The sequence below is a fragment of the Cyrtonyx montezumae genome, unplaced genomic scaffold, assembly GCF_038088225.1.
Source record: "Cyrtonyx montezumae isolate F1298 unplaced genomic scaffold, pur_monq_1.0 scaffold_17, whole genome shotgun sequence".
Taxonomy (NCBI): domain Eukaryota; kingdom Metazoa; phylum Chordata; class Aves; order Galliformes; family Odontophoridae; genus Cyrtonyx; species Cyrtonyx montezumae.
The window spans coordinates 1,122,893-1,136,024 of NW_027071903.1; the positions used below are offsets into that span (position 1 = coordinate 1,122,893).

The 13,132-nt window shown below is 35.9% G+C and overlaps 1 protein-coding gene across 2 annotated transcripts in view; it reads right to left on the minus strand.

The window, feature by feature from the left end:
• CDH13 (cadherin 13) overlaps positions 1–13,132 on the minus strand; it is a 427,603-nt gene that overhangs the window by 171,867 nt on the left and 242,604 nt on the right. The window lies entirely within an intron of this gene.

The following is a 13,132-nucleotide window of genomic DNA, read 5'->3' on the forward strand; positions in this document are numbered from 1 at the left end:
AATCTAAGCAAATGTGAAAGATAAGTGTACATTCACATCAAGACACTCACTAGTAGCTTGAAAATAGCTTATTCTCTGAAGATACATACCAATCCACTGACAATGGAAAAAACACAAGTTACTAAAACTTAGTCATTAAGGCAAACCATACTAAAACTTCTTACACACAAAAAGGTCAATTTCAATTGCAGCAACATTCTATGTCTGCAATTCTCTCCTCACCATGACATCAGTAAAAACAGTTATAAACATATCAGAGAGACAGCTATCATTTTCACCTACTCCACCCATCCTTAGATTCAATTCTTTAATGTAGTTAAGCCAGCCAGTAAGGGAACCATGACATGGATGTTAAAACCACCCTTTTCCAGTCTTCCCCTAAGACAGTGGTAGCAGCACGAGCTGCAAGAATCTAAGCATTTTTTATTCTATTAATTTATTCTTCATTGCCATGTCTTATAAATAACTTACAGGTATAAGTTAGTGATAAATTGTACTAGGAAAGAATTAGGTCAGAATTCTAATTCCTTATTAAAATAGGTAGTTATCACATAGCCATATATGCTGGTATGCTTATAAATACACCCCACATTCATAGTTAAACGTGTGGGGTATGAGTAGGAGTATTCATGTTATGAGTAAAATATCTAATCATAGACACTATTTGTAAATAGTGTCACAGTCCATTTTAGCATCTACACACTGCTCATTCTCACTTCTCTAGAAATTATTCTTGGAAGATTTTCAAGAGGTTGCTGGGTTTTTTTGTTTGCTTGGGTTTTGTTTTGTTTTTTAGCCATATACAGAGCTTAATGGATTTAAAGTTGAGATGCCCTCTGAAATGAAAACTACCAATTCACACAGCATTCGCACAGCTGAAGCTGTGCCCCTTCAAATTCCAGGGGTTGTTTAACATAGGACTACTGAAGTCAGCATAGTAATCTCAGGATTGCATACAGTGAGATGGGGATTAGGAAGGAAAACACAGCATTATTATTGACCCACATCAAATCTAGATACAGTTTTAGATACAGTTTGGAATTGCTGACAAAAGGATTTATCTTAGTAAAAGTTGATTCATCAGAGCTACGTTAATTGCTTTGGGGAATGAAAGAAAAGCAAGATTTTTCTGTGAAATTCAAGCAAATTCATTTTCTAATTCAAGATAAACTCTTAATCTCTCAAAATTAAGTATCTATACTGCTCAATGGAAAGAACAAAGGCACTCAAGTTTAAAATAACTGTTTTCATAGAAACCGCTAGCGATCTAAAGCAAAGGCTGATCTAGCATCTGTTGATTTGTCTTCCACAGGTTAAGGAAAAGATTCTTACCAATAAACAAAATAGATCTACTCTGCCATGGCAAACTCTATTGAGAGTCCAACTGGCCAAAACAATCCTGATAACAGGTCCATGGGAACTGTTACATGATCTCTGCTTCATTTTAATACAAGATTTCATTTGTCTCCGTACAATAACTTATAGAACCCAAGTATTATGTAAAATGCATTAAAAGCCCACAGCAACTAATTAGGACCATCTGCCTTCTCCTGACTGCTTTGCAGAAGAGGCTTGTTGAGATCTTGCCTCCCCCCCCCTCCCACCTTCTCCCCAAATCCAACATCAGAACAAAACTAGAGAAAAGCAGAAAGTACACCTTAACAGAAAATCCAGACACACACAAAGGAAAAAGTGTTTAAGAAAAATATGCTATTGGCACAATAAACAGATTATGTTAAATAGGCTGTAAATAAAACCACATAGAAAATTATATTGCATCTAACTATCAGTAGAGCAATACATCAGTTGTTTAGCAAGGAAGAAAAACTCATCTAGTTTTAATGTAAAACATGATTGACATATGAGAACTATCATCCTTTTGATAGCACAGACTGTAGCTGGATATTCAGAAAGTATCTAAGCTCCTACCTGACTCCCACAACATAATTAAGGAGAAGCAAAGATTTCTTACAGAAGAGAGCCTACAAACTACAGAAACCGGTCAGGGGTTTACAGGAACACCACACTGCTCACAACACACACCGCCACACCAGGATACACAGCGGACTTTGACCACTGCAGTTTATGCAACCGAGAAGTGCTGACAAAATTAAACGCAACAAGAATACACGGTGACAAGGTGAAGCAACAGTAACACTAAAACTGAAGGCAGAGACTCCAGCGTGTTTCTCACCATCAACTCTTCAGTTCTCTTCCCTTCTCAAAAGGGAACTCCCGCCATTGTGCACTACTTTGCTCCTCATACCAGCAGTGAGGTGATTTCTCATCACCTCATACGTTTTACCTGGAGTTCAGTAAAGTTACTCTAAGCAACACAAACCCGATTGATGCACTCTCCTACATGCAAAGATATGCAATAACATTACAAGATAACCAGCATCATCCTTACCATTACTTCAGCAGTTTCCAAGGTTTCTCCTCACAGGACGGCTGCTTCCCTTCATTTATTGCTTTTGGTGAAGTGATTCTGGATAGCCCCATTCCTCCTCTGCATATAAACACCTGCTTTTCCTCTGCTGGCAGCCAGCCGATGGCCCACACCAAATTACACCGCAGCTTTAAAGCTTCTCATAACTAAACCTGGAATATCTTTGAGTGCTCAATTATCTTCTAAGTCTAACATGGGTTTTTTCCTCATTAACCGCTTTCTAATTTGAAATTTCCAATTTGCAGCTGATGAGAGTTCCTCCCAGACTTCTTCCAGCTTTCCTGCACGTTCCTCACGCCCAGCTTCACCAAAAAATAACCCCAAATTCAACTGTTTTCACTGGTGAAAACAGAAGCTTTCCAGGGTGCCTGGGTTGCTGTGTGAGGACAAGCCGTGCTGCTTCCTGCCCAGCACTGAGTTTCCACGTGCTTCCAGAAAGCTCTACAGCAGCAGCTTTCCCATCAGCTGCAGCTGAGACCCTCAACGACACAGCTGTGGGTGTGTTAAGGCACGAGGTGCTGCTCAGGTGTTTTGAGTTTATCTCAGCCAATCAGATTTTGTGCCCCCACCCCAGTGCTGCAGGAGAGGGGAACTGAGTGCAGCTGGGTGAGGTACAGAATAGATAGGGAAGTCGTATTCAAAATTCATTGTGGTTATCTTAAAAAACAAAAAACTCATAGAGGCAATAATTTAGACACAGAAATAAATTGCAACTAAGCTTCCTGCTTTTAAAGATATGAATAAAATATTAGCTGATTGTTACATGGCACAAGGAGAGAGAGATTTAAAAACAAAACAACGCTTCTAATAGGTACAGATAGTTTTATCTCAAGCTGCTTGAGGACAGGGTATTGATTTCCTTGAAAGTGTTGTACAGAAGCTGCCCAAAAGATAGCACAGTATAGAATTTGGTCTCGTATTCAGAATTAGATCCTAGGTGCAAAGGGATTAATTAGTCAGTCCCAGTATAACAGCCTGCCTTATCACATGACAATGCTTAAGTTCCTCACATAGAAAATACATATTCCAACTCATCACTTTCATGCTTATCTCAACATAAGTCTCTATGTAAAGTCTTTGAGGAATTCCAGGACTGGAGATTTCACTAGGAAAAATAATTAAAACAGCAACTGAGCCTTCTGTGATAGTTTACATTCTTCTATGTAAACAGCAGTAAGTTGAGAAATGTGTAGACTGTAACCACATACAGTCTACAAAATGAAGAAAGCGATATTGTAGGAATTTACAGTGAGAAAAGATTCCAGAGCAGTAATTGTCTTTCTACTCTTTTTTTTTTTTTAAACCTCAGTTAACCAAAGTCAATTAAAGACCAAATGCATTACACCAAAAAAGCTTTTTCTTTCAAAACAGCTGTGGAAATTTTTCTGAGTATACAATATGAGATTTAAGTACTTTTCACTTTAGTCCATTTTCCAAATTGATATTTCAAGAATCAGAATATTTTATGTTAGCATCATTATTCAATTCTACTCAGCAAATCTGAAAAAGTGATGTCCAAGTGAAGAATCAAAACAAATTCTGTAAATAAGCTGTTTCACATGAATTAGGACATCTCCCAAACTATCTCTAAGTAGTATTTCACTAGATCACACCACAGTCTTTACAATGACATAACAAACTGTAACAGTGAGTTCAGTTCTGAAGCCTCCAAATGGTGTGAAGGATTTAACAACCGTTACAAAGCTCTTGATGAAAGAAAAGTTTGCCCTGACCTATCTTACCTAAGATTACCTGAGAGTTATTTCACAGTTTCTATTTTCTTAGAAATAGAATTTAACTATTATTAACAAGGAGAAATTTCAACAGAACAACTTTTCTCTCTGAAAAGAATGATAAAGGATGTCATAAGAGTTGATTCATCATATTTGATCGTATTAGGCACAAGGGTTTGCAGATACATTAATACAAGACTTGTGAAAAGGAAGAGGAATTTAATATTATAAACAGTCAGAGACTGACTTTCCACCCTTGTTTTAAAGATAGTGGTCTTAATATTTTGAATCCTCATAAGAAGACGAAAAACTCAATGTCATACTATTCTGGTTTGCGAAGTGTAACACAGCAAGTAACTCCAAGCAAAGAAACAAGTACTGAACTTGTACTCTTTATGAGATTTAACTTTTCTAAATTTCAAGGAACTTAAAGTTTACTAAGAAAAACAAAACAAAATTGCAGAAACGGTATATAGATCTATATACTTGCTCTGCTAGATGGGGAAGAAAAGGCAAGTTAGTTTGTTTCCTTGTGACTGTCAGAGCTATTCTTTGGGGAAATAAGAGCAAAAAAAAACTGGAATGACTACTCTAATTCTTCATAACAAGACAATACATCAATAGAGGAAAAAGATAAAGCATGTTTAATGTAATTATTCATGCTGTGATGTATGTAGGAAATTTGATGTTATTTGACAGCAAAACTGCTTTTTGTAGGAAGGGGAGTTGCATCCAGGAGTGGAGAGAGAAGCCCCAGGAGCAAAGTTATAAGAAAGATAGTGTGAAGAAAGAAGAAATTATGAAGAATACCACTAACCTTTCCTAGAAAGCCTTATCTAAGAAAGCTCACTTTCAAAAGCACATTCTACGTGAACTCCTTCTACCTTGAAACATCAGAAATCCTCCAACTCTTTGAAAAAAGCTGCCATTAGCCATCCTGAAAAACCACTACATCTTGGCAGACAGATCATCCTCAGTGTCAGTGTCAGCGTGAAGACAAATCTCGAGTGATTAAAATAGTTATAAGAGCTCTTTGAATTTTCCAGACTCTTTATTCCACACTGGCAGTACCACAACCTGCCTTCTGGCACCATCAATGCTCTTGATTTGCAGTTCACTTCACAGAACATGCCTAGAAGATGCCATCCATGAAATGCGCTCGATGCAAAAATTAAGCTAAAATACTATACTTTTTAGTAAATATAGCAAATTAAGCAATTAAGAATCACTATCTAATTGAATGTATATGTTGTAGTGCTCTCTGTCACAGTATTTTATGGTTTTTTTGTCACAGCTGTGTCTCTCTGCATCATAATATTGCTAGAAAGGAACTATTTTCTTGTAGATTTTAAGTCCTGTTTTTTTTTATCTCTGCTGTCAGCATGTAAGGTCCCTTTCCTGTGAACAGGATCACAGAACAAGAAAACAGGAAAATAAAATAAAAATAAAACCACAGAAAAAGAGAATGACAGCATAAACCTCAGAGGAAATAAGAAAATAGCATGCCATGTATGATGCCACAGAAAGCTTACATCACAGTGAACACTGCCTTTACTACAGGACAGTTTTATATCCAGTATCACATTTGTTACTTTTTTAATTTTTCAGCTCATCGAAAAATAAATAATTTTTTATTTCCTAGAAACTTTCTTGCATGACACAAAAAAGGGAAAATGAAACTGGTATCTTCATCTGATGTTTTTACAACATATTCCTAAGAAGTTTTAAGGACTAAAGGCAACTCCGGCAGTAAATGTTATTTTCCAGTATTTTTATTAGTTTGGAGCAAACAAGATTTATTCACATAAGTTCTTGTAACTATCATATTAAGATTTCATAGTTTCAATATTTAAATATTTGTGAGGAGTGTTTCTTTATGCATGCCAGGTTTCTTCTTATGCTCATGGCATATTTAGTTGTTTTGTATTGGAACTAAAAATAGTAAATCCATCTCTCATAAAATCCAGTCGCTCCGGTGACTGTCACTGTCTCACTCACACAGGAGAAAGATGGCTTTAAGTGGTTAGTTTTGTGAAAGTAACAGCAAACAAAGGACTGGGAGCAGAGAAAACAGTGATATACCAGTGATATACAAGTCTCTCTTTTTTTTGCAAGACACCCTGTACCAGAGCAGCAGACTGAGATGACCATGCCAGTAGAGGTTGCCAATGCCTCTGGTAAACCCTGCTGCAACTGGGGACCAGTGAAATGCACTCACTATAAGAACTTCCAGAAAAGCCTCAGAATTGTCATCACCATTTCACAGGTGGGTATAAATGAGATATAAATGTTTAAACTGATTGTAAGTGTCCTGATTCGTTACGATAAAACTGATGGGACCAACTGATGCTACACAGCAGAGCACTTCAGAAGAAAATCAAAGAAATAAGATAGGAAAAGATGGGAAAGATGAAATGACTTCACAAAAGCCACACACGAGACAAAATTTGAATCAAGCTTGAGTTGGGGCTTTTTGATCTCCAAACACAAGACTGATAGCTGAATTCTATCTCTTGCTGAGCAAGAGATGTAAAATTAGATTTACAAAGGTTATTAAACCACCAACAGGTATCTTAATAAAGCTTAATAAAGCTTTCAAAGTGCCTTACAAGACTGAGTAATATATCCTATTAACATCAAAACACCTTTAAAAGAGCTTTGAAAACCCAATTGTCTTGTTAGGGTCTCATTTTTCCCCTATTAAGCACTTTTCTGCAGCTGCATAGACACAAAACAACAACTGAAAATAATTTCCTATGTCCTTGAATAACAATGCTGCAAATTTGTGAGGGTTCCTTATATAGCTACAAACACAGAATTAAAATGACTTCTGAAGCGTATTTTTTGTTACGTATTATACAAGTTATGAAACTAGAATGTCCACTCCAAAAATAACCTCTGTGAATAAATGAGAAGGACATCCCTCAAATCTGTGGAGCAATACGGCTCTTCAAATGAAAGCACGTGTACTTCACACACAGCAAAAGTATTATAAATGATCATACAAAACTAATTAAAATCTTCCCATATCACAAGAGAACACATGTTGAGCCCCTCAAAAAGAAGGGGGTGGGAGGGTGGGAAGAGGAAGAGAGTGAGAGAAAGATATCAGGATTCACCAAAGCAATTGAGTCTATCACCACAAAAATAGTGAATTAAAAAAAAAAAAGAGAGGAAGTAGGACTGAAATAAAGGATTAAAGCACAAGCTCTGCCAGAATTTTTTAGGCTCTACGCTGCACCACAAAAACAACAGAGACATGTATGTAAGAAAAGATGAAAAATGGCTTTGTACTTTTAAATAGCTCCTAGCAGTATTCAGGCACTGCTCACTGTTCCTAATGCTTGAAAATCACTCTAAACAGCATGTAGGAAGTGGCAAAAGTGCAGCAAATTTCATCTCTCAGAAGGACTCAAGAAGCAGCAGGGTCAGAGAGAGATAACTAATCAGAACAACAAAAATGGAACATCTAAAATGCAGTGGTGACAAGAAAACTAACTTATTTAGGCATACCAAGTAAAGGCCAGTGTAAATGTCATCTATAAATCACACATACATTTTACTTTGTTATTACTCCTTAACATATCTATTCCTTCAAATGAGTAGGAAAAGGTCTTAGAAGACATGGGTCACTTAGCTCATACTCATCTGTGTATACAGAACTAAGTTTCTCTAGTTTAAGGCAACAAACAGGGAGTTACAAGAGCACTTGTGCAGGTTGGACTGGAGGGCATGTAGCAGAGCTGCTGCCCAACATTCTGGCTCTGCCAGACATCTTATCTCTTCATGCTGTCAGATTTGAAGTGATGAGATGCAGCCAGGAGCTGCATCAAAGTTCCTGCCTAAAGACAGAGTAAGCATGCTTGGCCTATTAAGTGTTAGTAAACAAAAAATGTTGGCAATTTGGAAAAAAGATCTTCCTAGTGGATGCTTTCCTTCTGAGAAATTTTCTTATTCTGCAAATAAACTGTTTCCTCCCTTCAAATTTGAAACAGTATCAGCATATTTTATGAACTTACCATTGTAAGATGCAGTTCTATCTTTCTTGCTTGTTTGTTTTTATTTTTGTTTTCTTTTTTTTTTTTTAATTTCATTTTGTTAAAGGTTAGTCCATAAAAATTAGATAAAGAGAACTAGGTGAAATTTCCATGTCTAAGATTTACATGGCTGTACTGCAAAGCATAAGGGTCATGTGTTATGAAAGCCTTTCAAACTGCTCATCTACAAAAACCCCACCACTGAGAGCTGCTGTGCAACACTGTGCTATAGTGCAGGACATTTGCCATTCCCTTTTTCCTGCACACTGAATGCAATGATAATGAACTCTTAAGTGTCTTTTGTCTGTAAATATACAGCTTTTGTTGTTAGTATTATAAATCTGCTAAATCTCATACCAGCTTCTCTCTCAGTCTCTGGAATCCACTCAGACACTCAATGACCTGCACTACCAACCAGAGCACACAAAGCTCAACTAATTTCCACAAAGCAGATTTCCTCCCAGTGCTCTATGCTCTGCTGACTCTTTTTGCTAAGCTGAAGATAGTATATTGCCAGTGACAAAAGTTTTAGGTGTTGGAAATGCCAACTGCATGATTCATTCTTTACTGTATGTTTGGTTACATAAATCATGGGAAAGTGAGTTCATTGAAATTCTTCAAAGTCATCATGTAAACTCTCTCAGATTACAGAGGTTGAGTACTGTTATCTCATTGGTTAAATATACAAGAGAAGTACTCGCAGTTGGCACCCTGCTTTCATTTCCCTCCTGTATTCTCAGCCTGGACATAGCTGTTTTAACAATATATGAGCAGTGAAGTTAAACAAATCACTGTTTATCTTTTCCTGTTATTCTGAACTAAATAAAATATTGCTGATTTTGTCTTAACTCGGGTTTATTGAATTTCACAGCATGCCAGGTTGTTTCTTCTGAGTGGATGTCTATGGCTGATACTTTCATAATTAAGACAGCTGATCTTCCTGTAACATCCAAATGGATTAGCACATCCCATACAACAAAACTTAACCTCTTCTTTGTTTCAGTAAAACAGTGTAGTTGTTGCTTTTTCTTTGCCAAAAATGGCATGTACTTCATATATATAGAAGAAAGGAAATATCTGAACACTTTCCACTCATTGTTTTAATGAAGACAGTTGCAGATATGTACATAATGAAAGATATGCCAAGGGCAGTCAGAAATTAAACAAAATCTTCTTTCTAATTACCTGTTTCTCTTTCCAAACCTAATGTAACTTAGCTTGTTGGACCATCCTTCTACATTAAATGTCAATAAATAAAGAGTTAGTCAATGGGCTTCAAATCAGACAAATTAACATAGCAACAGTCTCTTTGAGTGGTCAAACAGTTGTAGCCTAGCTTCCCAGTGATCAAAAAGAGTCTGCTATGTAGTGACACATCAAAGCCAGAATTTATTTCATGTAATCCTATTCTTATTGCTTATATTTAGCACAAGAACTTTCTGAAATGCTTCACTCCTCTTCAGCTCTGATTACAGCATAATCGGTTAGAACTATTAATCTTAATTTACTAGCTTCCATTAACCTCCTTGGATTGTTCTGTTTTGTTTTTGAGATCTCGGTCAATTATAAATATCACATTGAGTCTGTTAATGGAAATATTTTGTCTGTAGACCAGCACTTCCCCTTTATTTTGACATTTCACTTGGTGTTTTACAGCATTAAGGACAATATCCAGTTGAATTCTTGTATTCCAGGAATTCTTGTACTGATACTGCATGTTCATAAAGTTAGATCTCAAGTCCTCTGACCTATTACCTTTTACTGTCTTTCAATACTCAATTTGTGTTTTATTTCTCTGCCTGTTTTGTGTTTCTTTTTGGAGATAAACTAGACCTTACTTTTTCTCTCCCTCTTCTCCTACATTACAGAATATAAAAACAGCATGTAAGCAATTTCCTGAATTCCAAGACTGACACTGTAACTGTCACCTTTCATTTTTAGAACCCCTTTGGTATTTCACCAGCCTTAACAGAAAGGATTTTAAGTACAAGGATCCAACTAAAGTCTTTTTTGCAAAGAAAATAATCTCACATGTATTGCAAATTTTAAACTGCTTTATGCAACTAAAAAAGACATACGCATAGGAAAAGAATACTCTCATATTAGCAAATGTATATATATACTGGAAAGTCAACATTATTGCAATAAAAAGAAAGTCCGGGTAACAAAAACAATGAAATGCCATTTGCACCAAAGATTGCAGAAGCAAAAAGCCTTTCTGAAGGGTCATGTAGGAATTCTTTTTCTTGTACCCACACAATAAATGATCACAGAAGTAACTGTCTTCCAGAACTTAGCAACCTGTTGCAGTGAAATTTGTTTCTCTATTGCAGTGCTGTGCTGAAACAAATAAAGTATCTTTGTAATCAGCAGTGATGCTCATTATCAGAATGCCAGAACTGAATTAAATCACAACAAAAATAAAATAATACCCCATTATGTACTAATAGCAATTAAATAAAGGCAATTGTAATTCAGACAGACAAGGTTACCTCAACAAGACTGGAAAACTGGATGTAATGTAGAAACAAATTTCCCAGACAATAGAAATCTTGCATCATTTTGACCTGTTAAAATCTACAAAGACACCACATTTTTTTTTCAAAAACTAACTTAAACTAACATGAACTCGTTACAAAAATATAACAATGAATTAAGAAGAACGTACAAACATACATAGAAATCACATCTTCACTCGCCTATGCTACATTATGAAGTGTTCTCCTTTGGCTTGGCAAGGTCACTTTTCATCAACATATTACTAGTTGAAATACAAGATATCTTCTTTTATTTAGAGTAATCTATTTATAAATCCATCACTATTAAGTAAGATGCTAGTTCAGTGCAAAGCACATACAGAAAGTCAGTCCAATCAATAACAAGAGTCTGAATTTTGAGCTCCAATCAGTAGCAATTCATCAGCATTACAGAACCTATCAAAGAGAGTAAAAGTATTCTGCTTGCAACTTGAGTGTCTTACAGAACCACAGGTTTGTCATTATGACACAAAATAAATTCTATAGCTTCAGGATAAACAATATGCCTCAAACTGTATAGCAATCATATAGCAAACATATTTATAAGGAGTACAATATCTTAGATAAAGAACATAAAATAGATCACTGTAACATAATCATTTTCTGTATAAAAAGTTGTTTGGTAAACACAGATAAAGAAGACCAATGGAAAAAAATGTGGAAAGAACTTATGTCACAGAGATGAGTTCATGTTTTGGAAGAACCCCATTATTAAGAAATGCAGACTCATCTTGCAAAAAAACAAACGTATTAGATCTCTCAATGAAAGCAGTGAGATCCCTAAATATTTTCTCAAATGTAAAGTGGGCAAAGAAAAATTATTAGAGGCTCTGTGTTTGTACCACTTTATGTCAAAGAAAGAAATTAAAACAAAAGGAAACATCTTTGTGCAGTGGTTGGTGCTCCAAGCCTGTCAGCTCGTGAGGCATTAAGATAATGTCATCAATAAAATATTTTAACATTTGGTTAGCCCTGGAGTGGTCAAGCACTTACACTCTTTGATCTTTGTAGGTCCCATCAAGTATACCTATACCCATAAAATCTCTAGAAGGCTGTTAATTGTTTTTATGTAAAATATTTTACAACCATGGATGTGTTTCAAATTCAGAACCAAGGCTGCATCATAATAGCTGGTTTTCTACAAGCACCTTACATGCCATTAAACGGAGGCAGTTGAGAGAGAGATGAGTGGACTGGGTTTAGTCACCTGCCTTAATTTTACTATAGACACTGTGTAGAAAGAATTTCTCTTTATTAGAAGACAAATGGGCTTCACACTAAGCAATTCAAAGAAAGTGGGAGCATTTACCACAGAAAACATGCCAAAAAGAAACGTATTTTAAGTAATCAGACCTTCATTTATCTCATAAGAGGTCAAATAATTGTGTCTGTAGATAGCCTCTTCAGCAAGGAACCAATATAATATAACAGCAGAAAAAAATGGGCATTCAGAGGAGGATGCATGGTCTATTTAGTAGAAGGTTGTGAAAAAAAAATCTTATAGAAATGCATACTATTAAACACAGTGTTCACAGCTCATCAAACCCTGACATGTTCTGGGATATGCTAGTACCAAACTGTATCACTTCAGCTGAGTTTGACAGCAGGTAAATTACAACGTGCAAGAGTTTAACTAAAATGAAGTTGCTCAACATAACTTTCTTGATCTAAACAGGATTTTCACTGATAGAAAAATATTCTATAATTAATGAGGTAAAAGGAAAGTAAAAACAACACCTGACGTTAAGTTTATTCTGCTTTATATTCTGGTTTCACAGGCAGAAGGTCATTCATAGAAGAATCGAATAAATCCTCGGAAACTGATTTTTTATTGTTTATTTTTTTTCTTTTTGCCCTGAGCTGGTTCATTCAGAACTACATTTATCATTTAAAATCATCCATCAAGGACTGTATTTGAACACCTTTCAACCCTTAGGTTTTGAATATATCTTTGAATATCCACAATTACTGATCACTGCAGTCCCATGGCATTACTGATACAATCTGACTTGACCTTCCTAATAAATATTTAAAGGACTGGAACTAATAATTTCCAGATCAAATTTTCAGGAATGTTCATGGTAGTATGACAGGCTGTCCAATAGCACGACTATTATTTTCATTCATAAACATTCTTATTAATTCCTTAAACTCATATTACCAGAAAGCAACTGCACCAACAGCCAGTACTGTCACTGCAGTACACCCTGTTTGCTGTACAAATACATGTTTGACTTGCTACTTTTCAAGATTCACATCATACAGCAAGTTGGAGTACTCGGTATTCATGGAATATTTAGTAAGTAATAGATGTAATAAGACAGTTTAACAGACAATCTAGTGAGATAGAAAAGGGCTCGCAGTGAAATACATAGA